Here is a 25,738-nt window from a genome sequence, read left to right on the forward strand (position 1 = left end):
GGGGGAGTAATATAGATTTTACATTAGATTGAGTTTAGTTACCCTGGCTGATATGACATGATGGCCTGGTGGGTACAATTATGCATGTGCCAGTCATTTAATGACGGATAAGAAAATCATTCCCATTACTAGACTGTGTTCAGCAGACACTTGGCGGTTAAACAGGACTATTTCTTAGCCAGTGTGGTGGCAGCCTTTCACTGAGAGCCAAAGGAGGGGGAGACTCATTATAAAGGAAACAATGATCCTTATTCACTCCACATGGAAACTTGCCTTTGAAGGGCACATTGGACAGCTCCGGACTGGGACAGAAATGGCATATCCCCTTTTCTCAATGGAACAGTCACCGGGGATCAACATGCCTGGTTTGGAAAGTTGCCTATTGGTGATAGAAATGGACAGATTCAGACATTTGTTTATTTATGATAATGTCTATATGTGCAGAGAGGGACTTGCTGTCTACTCCTTCTGGAATAGGGCAATTTTGTGTGAGAATTAGAGAGGAGTAATTTTCAGGAGTCAAATACAGAATATAGTTATACAGATACACATACAATTCTAATGTTGTAAGACCACTGTAAACTTTCAGATCAGATAGGCAGTGCTTACCTTGCCATGGGAGAATTTTTTTCTATTATCTTTAATTAAACAAGGATAATTGTAGGTACCAAAATCGATGTGCAAGACCAAAAAGACCATCAGAAGATATTGGTAAACGTACTGAAAGCATGAATTGAGGAAAGATTTTGAGTAAGATTTTTCAAGGTTTTGTCATTTGCCATCTGCAAATCTGAAATGATTTTCTCTCCAAAGATCATCGTGAGGAAGAGGAAAGCAAAGCTTGCCTTCTATTACATGCTCAAAGATGAGTATTGCCTTTCTTCTCCATAACTTCTCTGTTCTAATTTGTTAGAGAATCTACGAAGATGTGGAGAAAGTTGAGATATACCTTGAGCACTGCCACCCAACAGAGGTAAGAACTCATTGATGACGAACGTGTTGGAAGATGAAAGAGCCAGCATCACTGTACCAGGAACCTCAGAGAACTTTTGAAAAACTCAAATATGCCCACTCAAGGAACTAGCCCAAGAGAGTAATGATTTCCATCTTCCCTTCTAGAAAGGAATGAATGCCGTGATGTTCTCAGGGTAACCTCAAATGAATCTTTCTAATGGCTTCCAACATGACACGATTTCCCCCATAGGCCCGGAGGAATGTCTTCATCGTTGGCAGGAGTCTGGGGCTCCAGCCAAAGGCAATGATCCAACTCCACACGCTAAAAAAATAGATAATTGCAGTTCCTGCACCAGCATTACATGCAATAACACCGGAGCAGTGAAAATCCTGCGGTGTCTTCATTCAAGTGCCAGGAAATTCTCCATGTTGATGGAATCAAGTTCTCTCCTCAGTGGCCTGACTGCTCATTGTTAAGTACCCATAAAAGGGAATCTGCCATCGAAGAGCAGCCACGCTGTCACTCTCTTGCCTCACATCTTCGCCCCATGGCTCCTTGCTCTGAGCCAACTGTTCAGGAGTTCTATGATGACTAACTCACGTGGCCCGTCTCCCTGAAACTCCATGTGCAGTGATTCACTGGTTTAGTGATGTGAATGAAGGGGATTTGGTGCCCTTCAAATCTCTCATTACACCTTCATAAGGACCACAGCTAGAAATATCAAGTTTTAACAACTGTACCGGACAGAGTCTCTGTCTTTAATCATATACCAGGGGACTTCAAAAATTTGTGGAAAAATAGAATGAAAAAAGTAATGAAAAATTCCCATGAAATTTTTGAAGCCCCTATGTACTGAAAAGGAGATTGAAATGGTTTATCACTGTTTTCTTCTGTTCAACAATGTATGGCTAAGAAGGCTACAATAACACCAAAACTGTGTGTGGTCTTTTTGTTTTTATTCTTTAGCTCTGTTAGCAACAGAGCAACAAATGATCACCTAAGAACCATGTTATTAAAGGTTAACAAGTTCGTAATGATTAAGTCATCTTTCGTTTCCGGTGTTTGTTTATAGAAATTGTGCCACTGATATGTCATGGATCCATATTAGCTACTTAGTAAATTCTTGGAGTCATTTTCAAAATCCCATATTCTTGTTAACCTCAAAATTCTGTCTTATGAGCAAAAATGAATAACCAGGCACTCTAAGGGAAATGCCTGAATAAACTTCCCTGTAAAGTAAAAGTTAATTGTAGACAATTTATTAATTTATTCTAATGCTTACAGCATACATTTTTTAAAGCTTTTTTTGGGGGGTGGTAATCTGTCTAATAATTATCTTATATAGCAAAATACCTACTTATTACTTTAGTATCTATCATTCCCCCCAATGCGATTTCAATAAATTTGTATTTACTAACAAAATATGATTTGAACCATGACTTTTAAAATCCACCTCTAAATCAAAGAAAGGCAACCAGTACTAAAATGTAATCTGTCCTTTGGGGCAGAAGGCAGCTTACAGGTTCTAGTCAGTCAGCTAAGTGGCAGTTAGAAAAGAGCATGTGACTTGGGTCTAAAAACTAATTAATCTCCATAAAGCTGTAAGTGAGGTAGGTAGGATGACTTGAAATCCGATTACATTATTGCATTTAAGGAGAGAAAATGCAGCATGTATTTTTCATGTTGATTTTAACCACCTGAGCCCTTAATGATGTTTTGTACCTTGGAAGAAAACTCATATTTCATCCATATTGAAAAGAACTACAAAACTGCTGTTGTCATTAGTACATGATTTACATATAAGTATAAAAATTATGAAAATGAATTATACATAGCATGCCTTTGTAAAGTGACCCAAGAAAAAGTAATTCTTTGAAAAGCATATTTATAGTAACAAGGAAAGCATAAATCCAAAGTTTTAAAAAATTGACAAAGATATTTAAAGGAAATACTTTGGCTATTTCATCCTACCTCCATAAAAATAACAAATGGTTAGGTCATACCTTCTAGCTGGTGAGCATTTATATGCTGCATGTTTTTGAGATTTAAAGTTAAAATCTTAATTGAAATAAAAATTTGATACAACATATATGTAAACATTGTGAATGTTAGAAAGATTCATACAGATCCTGACAAATCTTCCTCTGTTCTCCTCAGCTATTTTATGTTTGTTTTTGTGTTTAAATAAAAGAGACTTCTAAGCAATAGTTTATCAAATATGATCTCCCTTTATCTTCAGCAGAACAACACGGACTATAGAAAAATAATCTGAAACATAATCTGGAGTACCCTGAAACTAATGATTCCTAGTTTCAAATGAGGCTGGATGTGTGAGTGTGTGTGTGTTTGTGTGTATAAAACGTTGCGTTTATGTGTTTTCATGAATGAGGAAGAGACTCAGAGAGAAAGGAAAGACAAATGGATTTGGCATTGTATTAATAAGCATTATTAATAATAGGTTATATAAATCAGAAATTATCTGCAACATATTTAAAACAACATTGATGGGGCTATCTATGAGTGAAAATACAAGCCAAGAAATATATTACTCCCAGGTAATGATTAATGAAGTATAACTGAACAGACCGGAAAGACACCAGCCAGAATATATTCCTTAATTTGTTTCCCTAAATTTATGGTCATTTTCATAATAATAACAGTAAATAGGCAAGGAGAGAGGATCATGAAAGCAGTACACTTGTCATTAAAATCTGAAAGAAATTTATAGATAAGTGCTTTATTTCACATGAGCAAAGTTTTTATGAAGTATGCAGACAAAAGTAAATTTCATCCCATAAAATCACTAAATATGATTGTTTTTTTCTAATATGCAAACTCTAGTGGAGTCAAAACTGCTGAGTATAATTTAAGATCCAGAAGACTCCTTCTTTGTTCTTCTCTCTAATCCTGTTAAAAAGGTGACTATGTGTGTCCGCAGAGACAGTGACTGCCAGAACTGTCGAGAGGTGTCCGAACCAGGAAAAGTGATGGAGGAACTACGGGGAAGCATGCGCGGAAAAGGAGCCACTCCAATCTGCTGACGCTGCCGCGGTGCTCATCTGACCTCCTTGGGATCCCTTCCTATCATTCTCTATTCGCTACTCTCTCCTTCAGGTACAGAGCAGGAAAAACATTTTCTCTGTCTGGACAGACACTGGTAAGCAGCTGTTTCTTGGGCTCAGTGAATATTTTTAGTACTTTGAAAGAACTGTGATTGTAACTTTCTGACTATCACTGGTGATTACCACAATTATTGGGGGTCACCATCACTGCTTAAATATTCGAGATCTACAGTCACTGAACATTGGAAGCATTAAGTAAACTCTAAGGCTAATATCTATGCTTGAAACTAAAAAAAGAGGAAGGGTAATAAAAACTGTGTACTGGAACAGTCTAGAACTTGTGGTACACATTTCAGAAAGTTTCTCAGGGTGAATCAACACACAAACAAAACAAATTTAGTTGCTCAAAAGAAGATTGACTGGGAAATAAGAATGCATCGTTATGAGTCTGAACCTACTCGAGGCAGCAAGTTTGGTTTGGGAAGGGGACACGAGAGATGTAAGGCTAGTGAGTCTTGAATTAAACACCAAGACCTAACAGGAGCTCTACTCTGTGCTGTGATTATGCGCAAAGAGGTGCCTGACTAGTCTCTTTTGACAGTACTATCGAACAATCTGTGAGTCCATACAGTCCACCAGACTGCCTTTACATATCTGTATATAAGCTGATCACTCTGTGATAAGAGCAAAAGAAACAGAAGAGGAACTCTAAAATAAAAGCTTAAGGAATTCTTTACTCTGATTTTTTTTTTCTTATTTGTTCCTCTTGATTTTCCAGAATTGTTCGCCAGGTCTTGACTTTCTGAAATCCAGTGTCAACAGTGCCTGCTTAATTTTATTACCTGTGTGAATGTACTCTTCCTTTTCAGCAGTTATTTGTAAAAATCGCATCCTTTGCTAATCCCCGGGCCACTTTGTGCCAACTGTCATTTTGGTTGTGGAACATGGCTTTTGTCCTTCCTCCCCTTACTTCTTTTCTGTCTGACAAAATTTTTCCAAAGACCATGGAAATTGGGATTTTAATGGAATACCTTTGTAACAATTGAAAGATTTCTGAACAACCAAGACTCCTAGCTGGTGGTTTGATATCAGTGTGCATTTGCTTATTCCTTAATTCACTTATGTATCAATTGATGGGCATAATAATAGATTAAGAACCATGAGAAAAAACCTTCCATGAGAAAGATGGTAAGCAAATTCTAGTATAATTTTAAAAGCTACTTCATTTATTAATCATGATTATAGAAAATCTCCATTGCATTGTGACAGACTACTATTGAACTTCCCCAAACTAAAGCTTTTCTTAAATTCCACTATGTAATAAATCTGTGTAAAGAAAGGTGGTACAACCTAATCTTTGAAAGAGTTTAACAATCAAAAAGATATATGACCTATCTCATTTGTTAGGGGCTTGGTTTTGCATATTATTTTGACTTTGTTTTAACAAATATACTTGTCCACAATGCAAATAAACCTCTGAAGTCTCTGAGGTTTGAGACAAGCTATAACACATTTCTGCACCGTAGGGTGGGCTCATGGGATGCCTACTGAGAAAATGCATGCCCACTGAGCATGCCCAGACTATTAAAATGAATTGGCATGTTAATGTGGACAGGAAAAGAGCACAAGAGAGCTCGCTAAATTACTGCTCAGTCAGGCACTTGGAATTCCTGAGTGGCTAACTCCTGAGCAAAACCCACAGCAAGCACAACAACAACAAAACTTTATTGTCAAATGCACCAAAACAAGCAAACACTAACAGGCTTGTCATGTGAGTAATCTACCTACCCATAAATCATACGGATTTTAATCATACCTGCCACCTTAGCTGCTTATCCCTGGAGAAATTGTTTTCTTTTTGCTCCCTCCTTCATTCTCTTTCAATTATCTGGAAGCTGTTTCGTGTGTTTATTTATTTATCTAAAGTTCACATACAGTATGCATGCACAAATGTTCTCTAGGGGCCTGGGACCAGGCGGATCATGCGAGGATGCGATGGAGCATAGCAGCTAACAGCTCAGATGAATGTACTCAGTCTCCAAAACCTGCTTTGGACCATGATGACAAGGAAAGGGGAGGACAGAAAGTAATTAGCGTTTGTACAATGATTGATTATGGCTTTATTTTCAGGCGTTTCACCTTTAGACCACGATAGGTAGACCTTACGAATAACAAAACAGGAAGTCGACATGGTTTGTGATAAAGGTGGAAGGAAAAACTGCCTTGCGACATTGAAGCGATTAGCCTTGTCTCCTGTGAAGCGTGTTGGTTTTTAAGCACAAATGTTAGATCCGTTTATTTGCTGCATCTAATAACTATTCAACATTCCCTGTCTTAAGATAAGCATAAATAAATGATGTTTAGCTTTGAACAGGCAGAGAGGAGGTGAAGGAAGCTGTACATTTCACATGAAATTCTACAATCTCCCCATCATGTCGTCTTCCTGCCATGCAGGTCTTCAAAAGGGACCAACTGGCCTCTGAAGAAGTGAGTAACGAGTTGGGAGTGACCTTTTCTCCATGCCAAGAGGTAAAAAGGTAATGCAGATGCCTCATGATTTTCAACTTTTAGATGCATACAGTCATTCTTACGCAGAAAAATGTGTTTAAAAAGTTACGTTAGATATGCGAGGTTCAAGAGAAAATGTTCTCTTCATAACATCTGTGTGGCTAAGGTCTTTGACCTTGTGTGTATGGCATAGTCAAGATGGTTCTTGAGGAAAATTCTGATCTACACTCTCCACGCGCATATTAGTTTCATCCCTAGTTACGATCTGTTTAGAACACCCGTAGACGTTAAAAGGATCACATGTAGTTTGACATTTTGCAAGATGAAAAAGAATAATAGATGCTTTATGTTGTGTTGTTTTTTTCCCTTTTAATAGTTAAAAAAAACGTCTAACCATGGGAAGCTGGGCTTGAAGCTTAAAAGTCTTATGTTCCTTAATCGTTTTGCTAAAAAAATTTGAGAAAATACTTTTTTGTATGATGGTGCATTGCAAAAATTGTGATGAATGAGATAAACAAAATGTATATGATCTGTTGCTTGTAAAACTATTGATCTGCTTTATAAACTTTCACTCAACTCCCAATGAAAAGGTTTAAAATTTGTTTTATATTTAGTTTCCTACTTTATAATTATTTTGATATTCAATAGATTTACATTTCAATTCTCTTTCTTTGAAAAAAATAATTAACTACTGTAAATTTATCCTACAATAATTTGTCATTTTATATTGATTTTACAAGAGAAATTGAATATTGAGAAAACATCCCAGCCCAGTCCAGATGAAGTCCGTAAGTCCAATGTTAGCCCATATGCCAATACCAATGCATAAAGTCTTATATTCAAATTCCCAGATGATCAAATCCCCCTGCTCTCTTTATTTTCATGTTTTGTGTTTTACAATTATGACCAAGAATGAGTCACAAATAAGTGTTTACTCTTTAATCTCAAATTTGAACAGAATAAATAATATATACATTGTATTGAATGCATAAATTAGTTTCTCCAAAGTGATAGATTTCTTATATATAGTAAGTAAGCAATGAAATAATTTGAGTAGACAAAGAATGATTAAGACATATCTCATAGATATTTTGTCATTTCTCATCTATAGTGTACAGTTTGTTCTTTTTTAATAAAACAGGATTTTACTTCTATCCTGCCTAACCTTGCCTAAATCCATATCCAACCATTCTTTAATGAGTAGATAATATGTGTCAGGGGGGTGCCAGATCACAAACCACCCCAATGGCTCAGGGATTGCCTGTTGAGCTGCCCCCTACAGGTCACTAGTTTTAACCCACAAGCCACTGCACTAAAGAAACCTGAGAGTTTCTGCTACCATCAAGATTTACCACCTCAGAAACCCAAAGAGGCTATTCTACTCTGCCTTACAGGTCCACTAGGAGTGTATCAGTCCCGGTGGACTAGAGAAACAAAACCATAGACACTCATTTGCGTATACGAAAAGGTATTTATACAAGAGTAATTGAACATTGAGAAAACATCCCCGCCCAGGTCAAATGAAGTCCATAAACCCGATATCAGCCCATATGTCCAATACCAATCAATAATGTCCTCTTCAGACTAATGAAACACATCCAATGACGCTGAATGCAGGAAGATCACAGGCCAGTGGGTTCGAAGTCTTGTGGATCCAGTGGCATTGTAAGCATCTCAGCGCTGGCAGGGGTCTCCACGTGGTCCTTCAGCACCAAAACTCTGACTGCCTCAGGGTAGCTTCATGTGGCCTATCCTCAGAAATGTCTTCCAGGGAACGAACAGAGAAAATGTGTGTCTTCCCTGGAGGGAGAAATACAGTAGTTCCCGGAATCATCAGGAAAAGGTCATGCTAACACAGAGAACTCATTGACTATACAATGATTGACAGGCTAGACTCCACCCTTTCGCTCTTAATCCTCAAATTGACACCTGATTATGTAACTACCACAATAAGTAAGTATTGATGCGATGGCAGTGAATGTGTTTTTCATTTTGTTGCTTTTACACAAGGTGGTATATAAGTGCCAAATACCAGGGATACTTTAAAAAGTGCATGGGATAATGGAATTAAAAGATCATATCATTTCTTACAACAAATAGTCCCTCCTCTGTCTATTTTTATCTGTAGTTAAATAGCTATTTCAAAAACATAAATCATAAAATATCAGGTAAGATTCCATCTGAATATAATTTAGCTTCTTTTAAATAAGAAATTATACCAATAATTTCATTGTGGTTTAATTCTGTCTTGTTGGATGTAACTCAGAGTGACCCTATACACGATAGAACTCAACACTGTCTTAATTGATGCCATCCTCACAATTATCTCTATGTTCAAGGTAATTGCTGTAGCCACCTGTCATTCCATCTTGTTGCAGGTGTTCTTCTTCTTTTACCCATTCTTTATAGCTTCTTATGTACCAACAAAGAATAGCCAATGGTTGTCATATTATCTAAGTCTTTATTAATCTATCTGCTTCAGATTGGTTAGAAAAGGCGGTATTCTAAGGCCCAAGTAAAACCAAACTCATGGCCATTATGTTGACTCTAAATCATAGGGACCCTATGCTGAGTTTCTAAGTCTAAGAAATATTACAGGAGCAAATAGCCTCATCTTTCTACAGACGAGCAGATGAATCAGTATCTTTGCAATTAGCTGTTAAATGCTTACCTACCAGGACTCTGTAGCCAAAAGGAGAACCCAGACAAGCACAGATTTACTGATAAAAGAATGCAAATGATTAGTTAGAGAGGTAGAAGGAAGACAGGAAAATGTCAAAAGGGATGATATTTGAAGTATATAATTCAATGCTGTAAAGATGTCAAATGACATAAGGAGTAAGAAATGCCCTTTGGCTTAGTAAAAGGGATGTCCTTGATCTTGCAGGAGTGGTAGAATGTAAGTCAGGTTACAGTGACTTTAGAAAGAAATAGCAGGTTCAAAGGAAGAAGCACCTAGTACAGACAAACAAATTCAGGGAACTCATATATTTGTAAGAAAGAGTTTTATATCAAAGAGTAATTTTATATGAATAAAATACCCCAGCCCAGTCCAGATCAAGTCCATAAGTCTGATATTAGTCCATAAGTCCAATACTAGTCCACGTTCTTCTTCAGATTCATGCAGCAACATGCAGTGATACAAAATGCAGGAAGATCACAGGCCAGTGGGTACAGTCTTATGGATCCAATGGTGATGGAAGCATCTCAGCACTGGTGCAGGTCTCCATGAGGCTCCTCCAGTTCTCTGAGTGTGATTTGTCAACAGGAAGGTGAAGCAGAGAGAGTGTGTCCACCTCCAGGGAGAGAGGATGTTCCCATAATCCTTATTAGAAGGTGACAGCCACAGGGAGACATCATCAGGCTGTAACCTGATTGGTAGGCTAGGCTCCACCCCTACCCCTATTTATCAAGTTGACCTGAAATTATGTAACATCCACAGCATTTTTAAGTAAAGGAGAAGATAGAAAAATAATTCCATAACTCAAGCAGGAACGTGAGCTGGAAAAAAGGGTTGCTGAGATGTCACATTATAATTGTAGCCTCTGCCTGGCTCTCCCCGAAGTTGTTTAGTGCATCCCTCTACAGTGGCCCTACTGTCATGTGTTTATTAATCTTTAAAATGGGAGAAATGTTGTTACTTGCAAGTGTTAGTGGGAAGTGGTCAATGATGAAAACAAGAAAGAGGAGATTCGAGAATGAGAAAGACTTCCATGACAAGACCTCAGGGACAACATGGGATCTCCATTGACACTAGGGTGGACTCAGAAACATTTGGATCACTTGTGGTCCTCCCATGGATGCGCGCATTGCAGTTTCTGGGGCCAACCTCAGTAAGATAGCCCTAATACATAGGACTTGAACCTTCAGAAGTCACTGAACCCCATGGCATGCATACTTCTCTTTTTCCACATGGCATTCTGATTTAATTTAAATTGGTCATGTGTCCATCTCTTCACCATGAACTTGGTAGTTAGGACTGGTGATACGCAGTTGGGGTACTCTATTAGTCTGATATCTAGGCTTGTTGGGTGGGCATTTGACCAAGTCTTATTAATTATATATACTGAGATATGCTTGCTTGGTGATAAGAAAAATGTAAAGGTAAAAGGTTCCTCATCATTTGCTCAACATGACTTTATTGTCCTGTTATAACTGGAACTAGAGTGCCCATCTCACAAGCAGGAAAAGATACAATTCAAAGAACAAGTTTGTTCCTGAACATGTAGTACAGCCCACTCACTGTGTATAATAGAACTCCATGCTGCCCGATCCCATTCCACCCTCCCTTGTAACCATCATTATGTTTGACGTCCCTCTTTTAACCAGTGTGTCGACCTCTTGTCAAGGGTCTTCCTCTTTCCTAGTGACCTCCAACCTGACCAAGTATAATGTTTTTCTTTAGGGATGATCCCTTCTGATAATATGTCAAAAATATGTGAGGTAAGGTCTTGTCTTCTTTGCTTCAAAGGGACACTCTGGTTGTACTTCTTCTAAGACAGATCTGTTTGCTTGTCTGGTTGCAGTATATATTCAATATACTTCCTCAACACTGTAATTCAAATATATCTTGAGCATAGAAGAGAAGAAAGATCTGGGTCATTGAACAAGTTAACTTTAATTTTCTTTAATTAAATTTATTGACTTTAATTTATTTACACAACTGAATTCCAGTACCACCTCAACTATGTGCCAGGCATGACCCCTGATTATAAAACCTTCCGCTCTCCTGATATTGAAGACATCTAGAGCCAAAAGGGATAGATTAGTAAATAAATCCTTCTAATAAAAGTTACTAGTGTACATTCCATTGTAGACCCATAAAAGGGGGTCAACATTACTGTAAAACAAAAACAAACCCTTGATGCTTTATAAGAAATTCTTACTCACAGTGACCCTATAGAATACACTAGAACTTTCCCTTGGGCTTTTAAGCATATCAATTTGTAAAGAAGCAGATGTGCCACATTTTTCTGTCACAGAGCAGCTGGTAGGTCCAAACTACTGACCTTTCCATTAGTAATTTAACTACTGCATGGCCAGGATGCCTTGAATCAACATTCCCCAAAATAAAAACGAACCACACCTACTGCCATCAATTGGATTCTGACACCTAGCAATATGTAGCTGAGGCTGTAAAATCTTTTGAGAAGTCTATGGCTGGTGGGTTTGAACTGCTGGCCTTGTGGTTAGTAGTCCAACAAGTATCCCAGAGCACCATCAGAGCTCCTTTGAGTCAATTTTAGAACCAAGAAAATAGTAAATATAAAAGTATGAAAACAGCGAGCTTGAGGCAGGAAGGCATATCTGAACCCCGCTGGGGTGTCACTATTGCCACAAGGCAGGGGCAGCCACATCTTCACCCTCCACCCTTCTTTTACCTATTCTGGCCCCAACCACTCCTCCCACAACACTCCATCTATGCTGGCTGAGATTATTCATTGCAACGGCCACACAGAACTCAGACCAAACTCATGCTTAAGGTACTTTATTAGGGAAGTTAGTAGGTCACCAGAAGCCAGGATCAGGGCATTGGTCCCCAGCAACACCTCGCCTCAGCCAGCAGCCAGGTCTCTGGTTCTCAGCCTGTCAGCCACGTGGTCCCACTGGCTTCTGCCTCTTTGGATCAAGCAGTTTGCTGTTCTCTGCTTCACAGACTAGTAGTGTTGGTGCTGCTTCTCTATTGGGGTTCGTGCTTTCTTTGGCTTGGTCTCCGGTCTGGGACTGCCTCAGTTGCTCTGCCCCATGGTGTCCATGCCACAGTCTCTGGTGCCTCTGGCCTCAGTCTCTGCCAATTCAGACAGGGATCCTGAATGTGCTCTTCTTCCATTGGTCCTGGAACTTTCTCTCTTCTAGCCCAGAAGGCTCTTCCTTCTAGCCAGGGGAGTGGTAACTGACAGGAACCCTATTAGTGTTTCACACACCCTATTTTCAAAAGCCCACCCAATCATCTGGTGGTAGCTACAGAGACATGGGTAGAAGAGCCATATGAAGAAATGTCACTCCACCACCACAAGAATGAAACAAATTGATTGTGAAAATCAGGAGTTGAGTAAGTTTTCCATTTTCTTTGGGTAATTTTGTATCATGGACAGAAAGACAGACATTTGCAAAACAGGATGCAGAAAGCAGAATTTACATTTGCATTTTCAAATGCTCATATTTGAAAACCTAACGTAAGTTCAGTTTCTTTATTAAAATTTTTATTTATCAAGAAAAGATTTGTTATTCAGGGGAAGGTGCCAATCAAATCTGTCCTAACCAGTAATCTTGCTGTTGCTAGGTGCTATCGAGTCACGTTCAACTCATCGCGACGCTACGTATCACAGAGGAAACACAGCTGGAGCCGGTATCATCCTCACAGTGTTGTGTGAACCCGCTGTGTGGGGCCCTGGCCACTCCGTTTTGTTACTAACCCGTGTTTGCTGACCTTCTCCTTCTGTCAGTTGTCTTTCTGTTTGTCATATTGCGGTGGTTTCATGCTACTGTACTTCTGGAGGTGATGGCCCTGGTATCATGAATACCAGTAGAGTCACTAAAGGCAAACAGATTTCAGCAGTGCTTCTGGACCAAGAACAAAGTTCCAGGGAGGAAAAGGCTATCCACTTCTGAGGAGCTGGCTACTGAAAATCTTATGAATGGCCAATAAGGGATGTTCAGAGATTTAAGTAAACTTCCTTCAACTTCATGCCTATAAAATAAATAAATTTACATTGTTCATCCATTGCTATATAGCAAAGTGTTACAAAGTTGGTGGCTCAAGACAATGCCGAATTATTATTTCATAGTTTCTGTGGCTCACAAATTCAATTGTGGCTTAATTGAAAAGCTACAAGAAAGGCAGCCCGGGCTGTATTCTCATCTGAACGCTCACTAGGGGACAGCCCGATTTTTAAATTCACTCAGAGATGGTAAGATTCAAGAAGCATGTTTTGGTGAAGCCAGCAACATGGAACATTTCCTACTAAGACAATTCTTGCCTAGGGTGACCAGAAATTTGGCAATAATTATTGGTGATGGTTTCTCAACATGATTAATGTAATAAAAGTATATGGGAAAAATATTTACTTGGCAAATGCTATGATATTTATTTCTCTGTGCAATAAAAGCCATGGAAATGAAAAAAAAATGCTTGCATACTACAAAATATTCTTTGGGAGCATTGTCTTATGCTCTACGTGCATATTCTGTTGACCAGAGGCAAGTCACAAGTTCCACATGTGTTCTAGGGGACAGGATTATACAAGACCATAAACTCCAGAAAGTAAGGACCACGGGGATCACGCTAGGGTTTGTTCAGCACAGTAACTATCTTAGCTTTTTCTCTACAGCAAATTTCCCTGATGGTGAGTCTCTTAATTTTCATGTCATTGTTATCTTAAGAGACTGAGAGATTTTAAAATGTCAAGTGTGGTAACATTTTTAAAGAACTTCTTCCTTCAATATCTCACCTCTCAGTCCTACTTTAATTGGAAAAAATAAACAAGAAACACCTGCAGCCTTTTATTTGGAAATCACCATAGCTACATGACTAACTCCATCACTTAAAAGTTTTGTTTTCCACATAACTCTAGAAGATCATTTTGGTAAGCTTTCAGACTCTGTGTAATAAAGATCCCCTTCTTATATTTTCTAATAACATACTCCCTACTTGTCCTTGGCCCTCATTAACAATATCTTGAATATCCAGATTTCCATACAAAGCCTTGTTGGCCTTAGAAATCCCTCCCGCATCTACCCACATTTTGGTTCAAATGTCACTACCAGATCTTTAAATGTTACACCCACTCCTCACTTACTATCTTGTTAGATAACATTTCACATTCATGACAAAAGTAAAAAATCTACTCTCTTACTACTTTTCACATTAACCACATATGTCTAGAAATCATCAACATCTAGTACAAGGTAAAAGCAAAACCTGCTGTGATGATTAAAACTATGTGTCTTGGCAGGGCCATTGTCAGTGGTACGTCAGTTAAGTGTTAATCCAATTTGTCACTAATGCAATGATGTAATCATCCTCCATTTTATAATGAGCTGAGGTGTCATCCTTTTTTGCAGAATGAAATTCGTTTTCATAATGACTGGATCTATTTAATTTAATTATGTAAATAAGAGCAGATGGTGTGTTTAGTTTTCTATGTTGTGTGAGGTCCCCCTAAGTTAGTTCCAACCAATTGTGATCCAAGTACAACAGAATAAAGCACTGCCTAGTTCAGCACCATCCTCACAATCATTGATATGTTTGAGCCCATTGTTGCAGGTACTTCATCAATTCACCTCATTGGGTGTCTTCCTCTTATTTGTTGTATCTCCAAATGACCATAGTTTCTAAGCTAAGTAACAAATCATCACAAGCTTAGTGACTTAAAACCGCAAATATGTATAATCAAACTAGATCAGGGATGTGGGCATATTCTAGCTGATGTCTAAGAAAGGCAACTTTCAGGCAGTTGTAGGACAGGGTCTGTTTCTCAAATTCACTAAGGTTAATGGCAGAACACATGTCTTATGTCTGTAAGACAATCTGACCCTTTCTGACTGTTGATTGAATTCCCCCTGAGTTAAAGTTTATTGTGCCAACCTGGCCGATAAACACATGTGGGGTTAATTGAAGGGTGGAGAGTTAAATGGCTCAGTGAGCCTTGCCTTTCTAGTTCTCGGGTCTCTTGCTGTCTGATGATCAGACCAGGGTGCAGCTGCCGTAGCCAGTTTCCTGCTTCAGCTGGCAAGGCTCACTTCCTGCAAGACATCCCAGAGGAGAAGCCACATGGACCTACCCCGATGCAGCCCTGGGTGCTGGAGCAGCCATGTGGAGACCCCTGCCAGCCCTGAGATGCTTACATGTTCACTGATTCAGCTTTCCTCCTGCAGTCGGCATCATAGTGTGTGTTTTGTGAGATGGAGGAGGACTTTGTGGATTGGTGTCAGACATATGGGTTAATGTTGGACTTGTGGGCTTGGGTAGCACTGGGTTGGGATGCTTTCTTAATGTGCACTTACCCTTTTATATAAAACTCTCTCTTATACATATGAATTTCTGTGGATTTGTTCCTCTAATGTACCCAGACCTACACACCGCCCTCAGCCCTTAGTGGTCACCTTAATATTTCTGTGACATGCATTTACTAAGCTGCCCAATTACTGCTTCAGAGCCAGGAAGGAAGGAAGTGTTCCGAAGAAGTCTGTTAGAAAGACAGTTTCTTATATACTATAACGTGAGAATGATATCCCATGACCTTTTTCATTTTCCATCAGTTAGAAATAAGCCAAAGTCTCCACATGATAACAAGAGAAAAATGATACGAGGGCATGTAACTAGAAGATGGGGATGATATGGGGTCGCCCTGAAAACTGTCAGTCACATTTGGAGATCACATTGGCTCCAGAGAGTGTCCCAAGAAACTCTGGGCATACCACGGAGATGCACTTGAGGCTCTGGAGATGGGGTGGGTGGTGTACAGGGCTTTCAACTCCACATACCTCAAGTGAGGTCTACTATTCTACAAACCAGAATTCTATGTGGGAGAACTCTTTAAATTTAATGCACCTGTGTAGTCTTATCTGATATGTCCTATGTTAGCAATGTATTTACTTCATAGAAATTTTGTTTGCTAAAATAGTATGGGGCTAATATTTAGAAGAGCTATGCTCTAATGATGGATCCCCCGCATGCAATAGTTGAGAACTTCCAGTCACAATGTCAATAGTCTGAACTCATCAGCCACTCACAGGGGAAAGAGCTAATAATCTGCTTCCCTAAAGATGGCATATTCTCAGAAAGCCTTTGGGGCAGTAACTCCTATAGAGTTACTACAAGTCCGATTCACCTCGATGGCAGTGTTTCTGTTTTGGTTTTAAACCCTGATATCCAGTCTGATATTAGCCAACTTTGAACACATCTTCTGTCCTATTTAATCGTTTGTTTCTTCACCCATAAAATTTAAAATTTGGACTAAATGACTTTAGAACAGTATCCATCTTTCAGTAAAAGATAGCAGATTACATATTTTGTCCTTAACACCTTTCTTCCACTTCTAAACTTGAAAAGCAGAGATCATAAGATAATTTTTAACTATACACAGTTTGCTTTGTCTAATCAGTGATCATAAACATTTCTGAAATTTAAAAGCATAACTTTTTTACTGATAAAGAAGATGGCAATATTTTTCCAGCACTAAAAAGATATATGAGAGTTGCATTTTGAGCATTGACTGCAATTTTTTTTTCTACATTATATTTTCTTGAGAAAGGAAATGAAATCAGACATAATAGATTGAGTATTTTCATAAGATCTGCCAGTTCAGGAGACTTTCCCTAACCAATTTTGGAGAAAATAGTTTTGTTACTTAAAACCACAAGTGATTTTTACCTTTGTGTCTTTAGAGATGAATTTCTATTTTGGCAATGTGTCTCTGGTGTTTGTAGTTTAAAAAGTGACAGATTTGAAAGTGAAGATAAACTTCTTTTGTTCAAATGTCAGGGACCTGGTCTGTATTTTCAGTTCTTTGAGCCTTTTTAGTCATTGAAATGGGAATTTGAGTTACTGAATAATTCTTCATCCTTACACCTGTAGTCTGAACTTGCTGTTACAGTTAAAAAGTTATGTTTGCTGCATATTGTCAAAACTCAGCCCAGAAACTAAGCACACATTCAGCTTCTCCCATCACAACATTCAAAGAAGTCATTTCCTTCAGGCAATGGTTCAAACATTGGAGGTCAGCACGAGTTAAAAAAAAAAAAGTTCCTCATTCTTTTATTTCTATTTTGTTACCTCTCTTGGTTCTCTTGTCCGTCATTTCCAGAGAACATGTTCCTACACAGAACTCATGTGTGTACTAAAAAGGCTAAGTTTCTAAAGTTACACCAGGCTGTGACCCAGTGTGACATTCAAGTAAGCTGTCAGATGTGTGGCTGACAGGCATGGACTGCTTTGGCAATATTTGCTGAAGGATGAAAGACCATATTGGGCAGTATTCCACCTGGTTGGGACCTTTTGGAGCAACCTCAAGAACCAGTCTTTGTAAAATGAAATGGGCTGCAATGGAACAGAAGTGAAGGCAGAGTCTGTGTTCAGTGACCGCATGGTTTTCATTATCTCGTTCTCTACAAAGAATTTATCCAAAGAACAACCAAATGAAGGCAATATGCAGACCCTGTCAGCTCATCCTGGATGAACACGCCACGTTTGTTCCATTAGCTGGTGGTGATTGCATAAAGGTGAGAAGAAGAAAGGAGAAGTCGGAGGGGCAGAGGCGGTGCAAAGAAGAAGGTCCAGTAGGAGCCAGGGGAGCAGAAGGTGTCAGCCACCCAGCTGTCTCATTATGTAGATTCCCACAGTCGCCGAAGATGTAATTCATCCTGCAGGTGCAAACATTTTTGGCTTTCGCATGGACTCTTGACAGATAGACCGGATGTGCGTTTCCTTACCCCAGATGCTCTTTAGAGCACTGGCAATGAGATAGGCGATTGTGTGCACCTGAATCAGCACAGTCACTGAATCTTATTTGCCTTGTTCTTGTTTAAAGACTGGGTCAGTCTTGTGCAGAGAGCAACAAAAATGAGGCCTGGGGATTTATTTGTTTCTGCACAAAAGTGGTCGATGTAAACACTTTCTGGAGACTCGTGGCACTACTCTCTTGATTGCTCATAACCCCTCAGAGACTTACTAGTGGGCAATTATGGGAACACCGGATACTATTTGCAACCTGGAATAAAATTCATCCTTGTGTTTTCTACGAAGGCTTTACCAAGTCAAGATTAGCACTCTCTTGTGAATGGAGAGGGAAACAGCAGTCAGTTCCATTGAGGAAACAGCATCCTCGAAATGGGCAATCACCTCTTTGAATCAATGTGCCCCTCGCTCTCCACCCATCAGCCCTGACCAACTTCCAAGCTTTCAAGATCCCTGACTTTTTGGGGTTGAAGCTCCCTTGACTCTTGGCAAAACACAACTTCCTGGTTCAGAGAAAAAAGGCTTGTAAAAAAGCTCACAAGGCTTCTTAGACATCCAATGAGTCTTACGAAACCACATTTTGATGAGCTAAGTGTAAATGAATCAGAAACACATGGATTAAATTTCCCTTGAAATACACAAGGGCTTGAAAATTAAGGAAAAAGTGTTTAGCCAAATGTGTTTTGGGTTTTCTTGAACTGAAAACATTTGGAAAAAAAAAATCGAGGCAGTTGCTAAACCCGAATACAGTGTTGCGATTGCCCAAGCCTCCCCCAAATCAATTACATTTCCACAAGGCTTCCTCTGTCCTTCTGTGGTTTGTCTTGTCACCTCTGTCTTGGTACTTTATAGACCAAACCAAATATCCATTGAAAAAAATAGACTGTTGCTCATCTACTTAAATATGTGGTAGCTATTAAACTGTTGCTCATCTACTTAAATATGAAGTCGCTATTAAAATCCCCAGAAAATCAGAGACATTAAGGGGGAGAAAAGCACCCATTAGGTCATAAATTCTACCCTGAGGGTGGCTGGCTCGCTAGTATAGTTTTCAATGTCTCAAGTGACAGGACTTCCACCACCTCCCTGGAGAACATTATGCGGTCTAAAAGATGTTGCCATTAAGAACTGTACCTCAGTGCATAAGAGGTACAGGGAGACCTCCGGAGGGGGTCTCACAGGGAGAGTATTACAGATAATTAACTCTTACACTACTCCTTAACAATTACCTGTCATAATCGCACGAAGTACATTCAGCAACTTACTTTGAATTTTAGTATTAAGCTCTGCTATATTATATGTATGCATTATTATTTGCTTCCCCAAACCAATATCTGATTAATGGCATAAAATTGTGCCTGTTCAGCTCAATTGCAAGACAAGGTGCCACAATGAATAGATCCATCACAATGTAACCATTTTGTCATAAAGACATCATCTTACCTGAAAAAATTTCAAAACATTTTTTGTGCATTCAATGAAGATTTACAGAGCAGAAAATCGGTTTTACATTCAAACTTTTATACACATATCCCATTCATTACAATCCCTCTATGTACCATTACTTAATAGTATTCTAATACTCCAAGTACATGACCTTTCAAGTCTCAACTGAAACTTTTCAATAACCTGGAAATAGCATCTAAATCACATAACCAAAACACTAAACACACATAGTGCCTGCTCATACATTTCATTAAATCTCGTCTCCCAAACCTACCTTGCTTCTCTCGCCAGTGTTTTTTTCCTTAAACCTCACACAGAAAAATTGAACTTAATTTGCATTGCTGATGCTCCTGAGAAGAGCAAAGCCTTTCAGTAATCTCACAAATGTCTTTCTAGATAGAGAGGAAGACACGGGTTTCAACATGGTGAGCGTGTTTGCAGAGGTCTTCCAGCAGAGTTCACGTGCACTCTCCCTAGTTCCCACTCTCCTTACAAATGAGTCATAATGCACAAAGTGACTTACATGGCCTGTCATCCTGCTACCATGTTGACCTTTTCAAGACTCTGTATTAGGAAGAGCTGACAGGCATACCCCTCCTAACCAGTTACTACAACCTATAAAGCTTAACCGATGAAATGGCAGGAAGAATCGGGTAAGAGAAAAGGCTGGGGAGGGATGGGATGTTTGATTTCTTTCTCAACAACAAACAAAGAGCTGAACTTTCATGCTTCACCTAATCATTTCTTGTCCTATTAAAATCAACACTTTTCTCCACTCCACCCTGCCTCTCATATTATTTTGTCTATTAGTTTCCTACGGCTGCCATGACAAAATACCACAAGCTGGGTGGCCAATTAGGACAGAAATGTATTGTTTCACAGTTTGGAGGATCTGAGTCCAATTCCAGGGCGTCAACAGGACCATAGATTCTATCACTTTAGGGAATGATCCTTGCTTCGGCCAACTTCTAGTAGCCTCAGGCACTGCTTGGTATTCTTCACATGTTTTGTTTTTATTTGATTTTTTCTCTTCGTGCATCTCTCTGGTTAGCCTCCTCTTTTAAAGGATAGCTCACAGATTTGATTAGGAACCACCTTCCTCTGAGGATCCCATGTTAAATGATAACATCTTCAAAGACTGTACAGGGGGTTTTAAAAAGTTCATGAAAAAAATGGAATTAAAAGGTAATGGTTTTCTCTCCCACAAACTTTTTGAAGTGCCCTCATAATTTGAAACAAGGTCAAGTTCAAAGGTAGTAAAGCTTAAGACCTCTGAGTACCTTTATGGGGTTGAGATAGTTAAAGATTATTGTGCCAACCTGGCCAATAAACACACGTGGGATTAATTGAAGAGCAGAGAGATAAATGGCTCGTGAGCCTCACCTTTCCAGTTCTCAAGTCTCTTGCTTTCTGAAGGTCAGACCAGGGTGAAGCTGCCTTAGGCAGTTCCCTGCTTCAGCTGGCAAGGCTCACGTCCTGCAACACATGCCTGAGGAGAAGCCACATGGACCTACCCCGATGCAGCCTGGGTGCTGGAGCAGCCATGTGGAGACCCCGCCAGCGCTGAAATGCTTACACGTTCACTGGTTCGGCTTTCCTCCTGCAGTCAGCGTCATTGCCTGTGTTTTGTGAGATGGAGGAGGACTTTGTAGATCGGTCTCAGACATGTGGGCCAATGTTGGACTTATGGACTGGAGCAGCACTGGATTGGGATGCTTTCTTAATGTACACTTACCCTTTATATAAAACTCTGTCTTATGCATATGAGTTTCTGTGGATTTGTTTCTCTAATGTACCCAGACTGACACAGGGGGATACAAATTGATGCATAACACTGAATGCATTTTTGTCTCCAATCATACAAAATGGATTCTCTACTCAGGTACAAAGTGAGGAACTGGGTCTCCAGGTAACACATATTTTTCAAGATTTTAATTCTTTGGGTGTAGCAGATGGATTGAGTTGAGTAACACTTAATAAAAACTATATACAGTGAACCCTCGTTTATCGCGGTTAATCGGTTCTAGACCCTACCATGATAAATGAAATTCCGCGAAGTAGGATTCCTTATTTGTAAATCAAGTATTTTTGTAGTTAGAGCATAGAAGACATGAAAAAACACCCTTTAGTCACCATTACACTCGTATTACCCAATTTATTAAACGAAAAAGGGAAAATACAGTAAAACATTTTGGACGTTACAATTATCATTTATTATTTATTATATTATTTATGGCATCAAGCGTGTACAGTATGAGCCAATCAGTGGCAGTAATGACAGAGCATGCGCTGTTACGCAAAAACCGCGATAGAGTGAAGCCGCGGAAGTTGAAGCGCGATGTGGTGAGGGTTCACTGTACAGCCATTTGCTTACTACTACACTTTTCATAAGTAATTTTGGTAATAATTTACATGAAATTTAAAGCTGAGAACTTGATTCGGATTCTTAAATTTTTACTATTAATCATTAGCATGAACAAATAGAACTAGATTATGCTCCTCCCTTAGTTTTAACCAGGCAGAAGACTGCCCTACTGATTAGTTTGTAGAACTCGTACAGCTCGGCTCACCGCACTCTACTCCCACAACTGATCTACTATTCCTTTTCCTTCTGTCTTTTCTTAGAAGCTAATCTTTCTGGCTCTTTAATAAAGTGTGTTACTCTTCTCTGGATTTCTTCTTCTTCTCCGGATGCCCTCTCTTGCTTAGGGGATTGCTATTAATATTTAACAATGTCAAATTTCTGGTTTTAAAAAGGGTTATTACACATTTTAGTATTGGGGCTGGTTCAAATATATATCAAGTTTTGTGTGACAAAGACTAAAAACACACTTACAATAGTCATTTCATAGTAAGTAGGGCCATAAAAGGAGAGAACTGCTCCTGTCTTCTTTACAAATTGTCTGGTGTCGAACTGCTTGTAAGCACAGAGTGAAAACAATATTCTGAGACAAGTTACTAAGTTCTGTATTCTACCCTGGATTTGTTAAATTTATGGGCAAACAGATATTTATTTTACCATCTTAAATCCATTCTCATGTTCAAAAGACTGAAAAATAATAGGCTTGATTCTATATGTAAACTTTTGAGATTATGGTAAACATATGATGTCTGCTGCCCTATTATGGCCACTAGCTTGTTTTTGTCATTATAAGCAAAAGTGAAACCAGATTAAGTGATGCATAAAGAGCAATGCCTTCAGCTTGCACAAGTTCAGTGAAGTTTAAAATTCCATCAGAAAGAACCAATGAGAGGGGGAGCACTTGCCATTAAATTAAAAATTGTGTCTCTACTTTTCTACTTTGTTATATAATGAATACTGTTAAAGAAGAGTCATCATGCAGCTGTCTATTTAATACATTGCGTCATTGAGAGGCAATTCAAACTTAAGATTTATTTCTTAAAAGTGTTTTAGTGGATCTTACCAAATGCTTGCTACTTCCACAGGTGATACTAACAAATCTTGAAAGCCCACAATTTCGATGCTGTGACCATTGCACAGACATTGGGGAAAAGAGAAAAATATTTATGAGGCATTTAGTAATGAGTAATTCACAAGAAAATACTAATAAACACAATCCCAACACGTTGGCCGTTGTTTGCGTTTCAGATGAGAACTCACACGAAATGCTGTCTGCTGTGATTTGCTGTAGGAGCACATTCGGGAAAGCTGCTCCTGCCTGCACTTGTGAGACGCGCGGAGGTCTAGCTGATAGAACATGAGTCGGAGTCTGGATTTCATACAGTCGGTCCTGGCTCTATCAGCCCTCCCTGTGTGGCCTGGGGGAGCACGGTCCAAACTCTGTAGTTTGGTTTCCTCATCAGGCCAAGTGGAAAAATGAGGATATGAACGATCAATCATGCAAACACTTTATTAGGATTAAATTCTGTCTTTCACAACAAACATGTTTTCACTAAGTCACTGAGATTCCTAATGTACTCAGATGACTGCACACCTCCTCAACCCCACCCATAGGTTTTAGACAATCAGAAATACCAGGCCTGTCTACTTTTGAGATGAGGATATTTGCTTGAAAAGATGACAAGACTGACCCAGAACAACCGGTGAATGCCTTGTTTCTCGCAGTGCTTACCAGAAATAAGTAATATCATTCTCTGATGTTCAAACCAGATTAGCCACAGACAGACTTCCTTACTTATTTAACGTCTTAAATGATGTTGTCAGCACCATCTGCTTGCCCTGCTTTTATATGTAGCAGTAAGAGTAAGAGCAAAAAGGTTTTAGGTCTCCACTTCATACGTATGGTGAAAATGCTGAGACGTAACACTCACCTAATTCTCATCTAATGAAATGATAAACAGCCAGTGCTTGGGGAGCCCTGGTGGCTTAGTGTGTTACATGATGGGCTGCTAGCTCCAAGGTCAGTTGTTCACAACCACCAGGCACCCTGTGTGTGAGGGATGAGGCTTTCGACCACTGCAAGATTTATAGTCTCAGAAGTCCACAGAGGCAATTCTACTCTCCTATGGACTCATCAGGAGCCAGAGTTGACTAGACGGCAGTGACCGCAGAGGGTCATGCCCATGCCCAAGTCAATGTTGAGTTTGCTGTTTCCCCACCACACACAGGCCAACCCATGTTAAAGTACGAGCTCGTATTTTATCGATCACAGCATGCAACCATGACAAATCAGATTTGTGATTGTGATCATCCTTTGCTTCGACGGACCCGTTTTAGGTTCAATGAATTCATGAGCTGACATTTTTAAGATTTTGAGGGGTCAGGGTGCCAGGTTGGCTTGGAGAGTCATAGTTACTCTTGCTATCCCCATTTCTTTTTGGCACTTTGCCTAGATTTTTCATTTTCCAAATAACACATTATTATTAATAGCTGCATTTAAAAACATCAGGATGGCTTAGTATTTGGTCATTGAGATGATGCACCCACCGAGATTGTGAAGTCTCCTTCCATTGAGCCTATTCCAACACAGAGCAACCCTCCCGAGGGTTTCTGAGTCTGTCCATCTTGACGGGAGGGACAGCCTCATCTAGCTCCTGTGGCGCAGCCGCCGAGTCTGACTGCCCATCTTGCAGTTAGCAGCCCGATATTTTCCCAGCGGCACCATCAATGATTGAGATTTTAGTGGTATAAATGCTGCCCTTATGCAGGTGTATTACTTATTGAATGTTATAACTCGACAAATATGTAGCATTCTATTGTTTGATGGCATTTAAGTTTTTCCAATATATTGAATATATTTTAAATGCTTTAATGAAATCTAAATTATAATGCATGTCAAGAAAAATCATTTTAAGTTACATAAAATATTTACTGACCTTTGCTTTTCAGACGTGATAGCAATAGCACAAAACACATGAACATTTTCAAGAATATATGTTATTTTATCTTTGACAAGGTTTATTTTCGAAAATAATTTTTATTAAATTCTTATCAGTTCAATAATACAAGGAAGCTGTTTTGTTAGCCATATATGAGCCCTTTAAAATATTATATAAATGTTAATACTTTGACCCTCTTTTCACACCTATAAATGTCCTGTTTGGGGTAATACATGATTACACTATTTATGTAACACCTCATGATTAACATTAATTGGGATTTTTTTTTTTAACAAATGTTAACTCACTTACCCTCACATCAACTTTATAAGACAGTTTATAACAGGAAATTGAAGGCTAGAGGAGTGAAGCTACTTTTCCAAGTGTATACATGTAACAAATGATGGCACTCGAATCAACCCTTAAGTAGTTTGACCTTGACTTTGTATTGGGAACCAGGAAACAGAGGTCCTTTCTGTTTTTTTGTTTGTTTGCTTATTTGTTTGGTTTGTTTTAGAGAATATGCCTATGCCCTATGGGCCTATGTCCTATATTTCTGGGTTCTGATCACGAGACACTGATTTTTCTCCTGGGAAAATAACTTTTCTCTTAGGAATTTGTTTTCAAATCGTTTCTGCATTGCTACTTGGTTTATTATGTCCCAGAAAGCCTCATAATTACAGCCACATTACTTTTCTGTTCTACCTCCCACCCTCATATAAATATTTGGAGAAACTTAAGAGTTAGTGAAATAAAATGAAATATAAACAGCAACCTGAATGATCGCAGTTATTCCTGGGAACTATGTAGTGCACATGTTAAAATAAAATGCGTGCAGTGATGGCTGAAATAAACATTTATATGTTTTTAATTACACTCCTTATCAGAATTTCATTATCTAAAATCTATCATAATGTTGTGAAATCTCATAAAGGTAAGATGACACATAAAGAGAAAATATGTTTTACATGTGCATGTCCTGGATAGAAATGGATTACTTTGCTTTCT

The sequence above is a fragment of the Echinops telfairi genome, unplaced genomic scaffold (assembly GCF_000313985.2).
Source record: "Echinops telfairi isolate 266 unplaced genomic scaffold, ASM31398v2 ScPeMD7_4;HRSCAF=17, whole genome shotgun sequence".
NCBI lineage: Eukaryota > Metazoa > Chordata > Mammalia > Afrosoricida > Tenrecidae > Echinops > Echinops telfairi.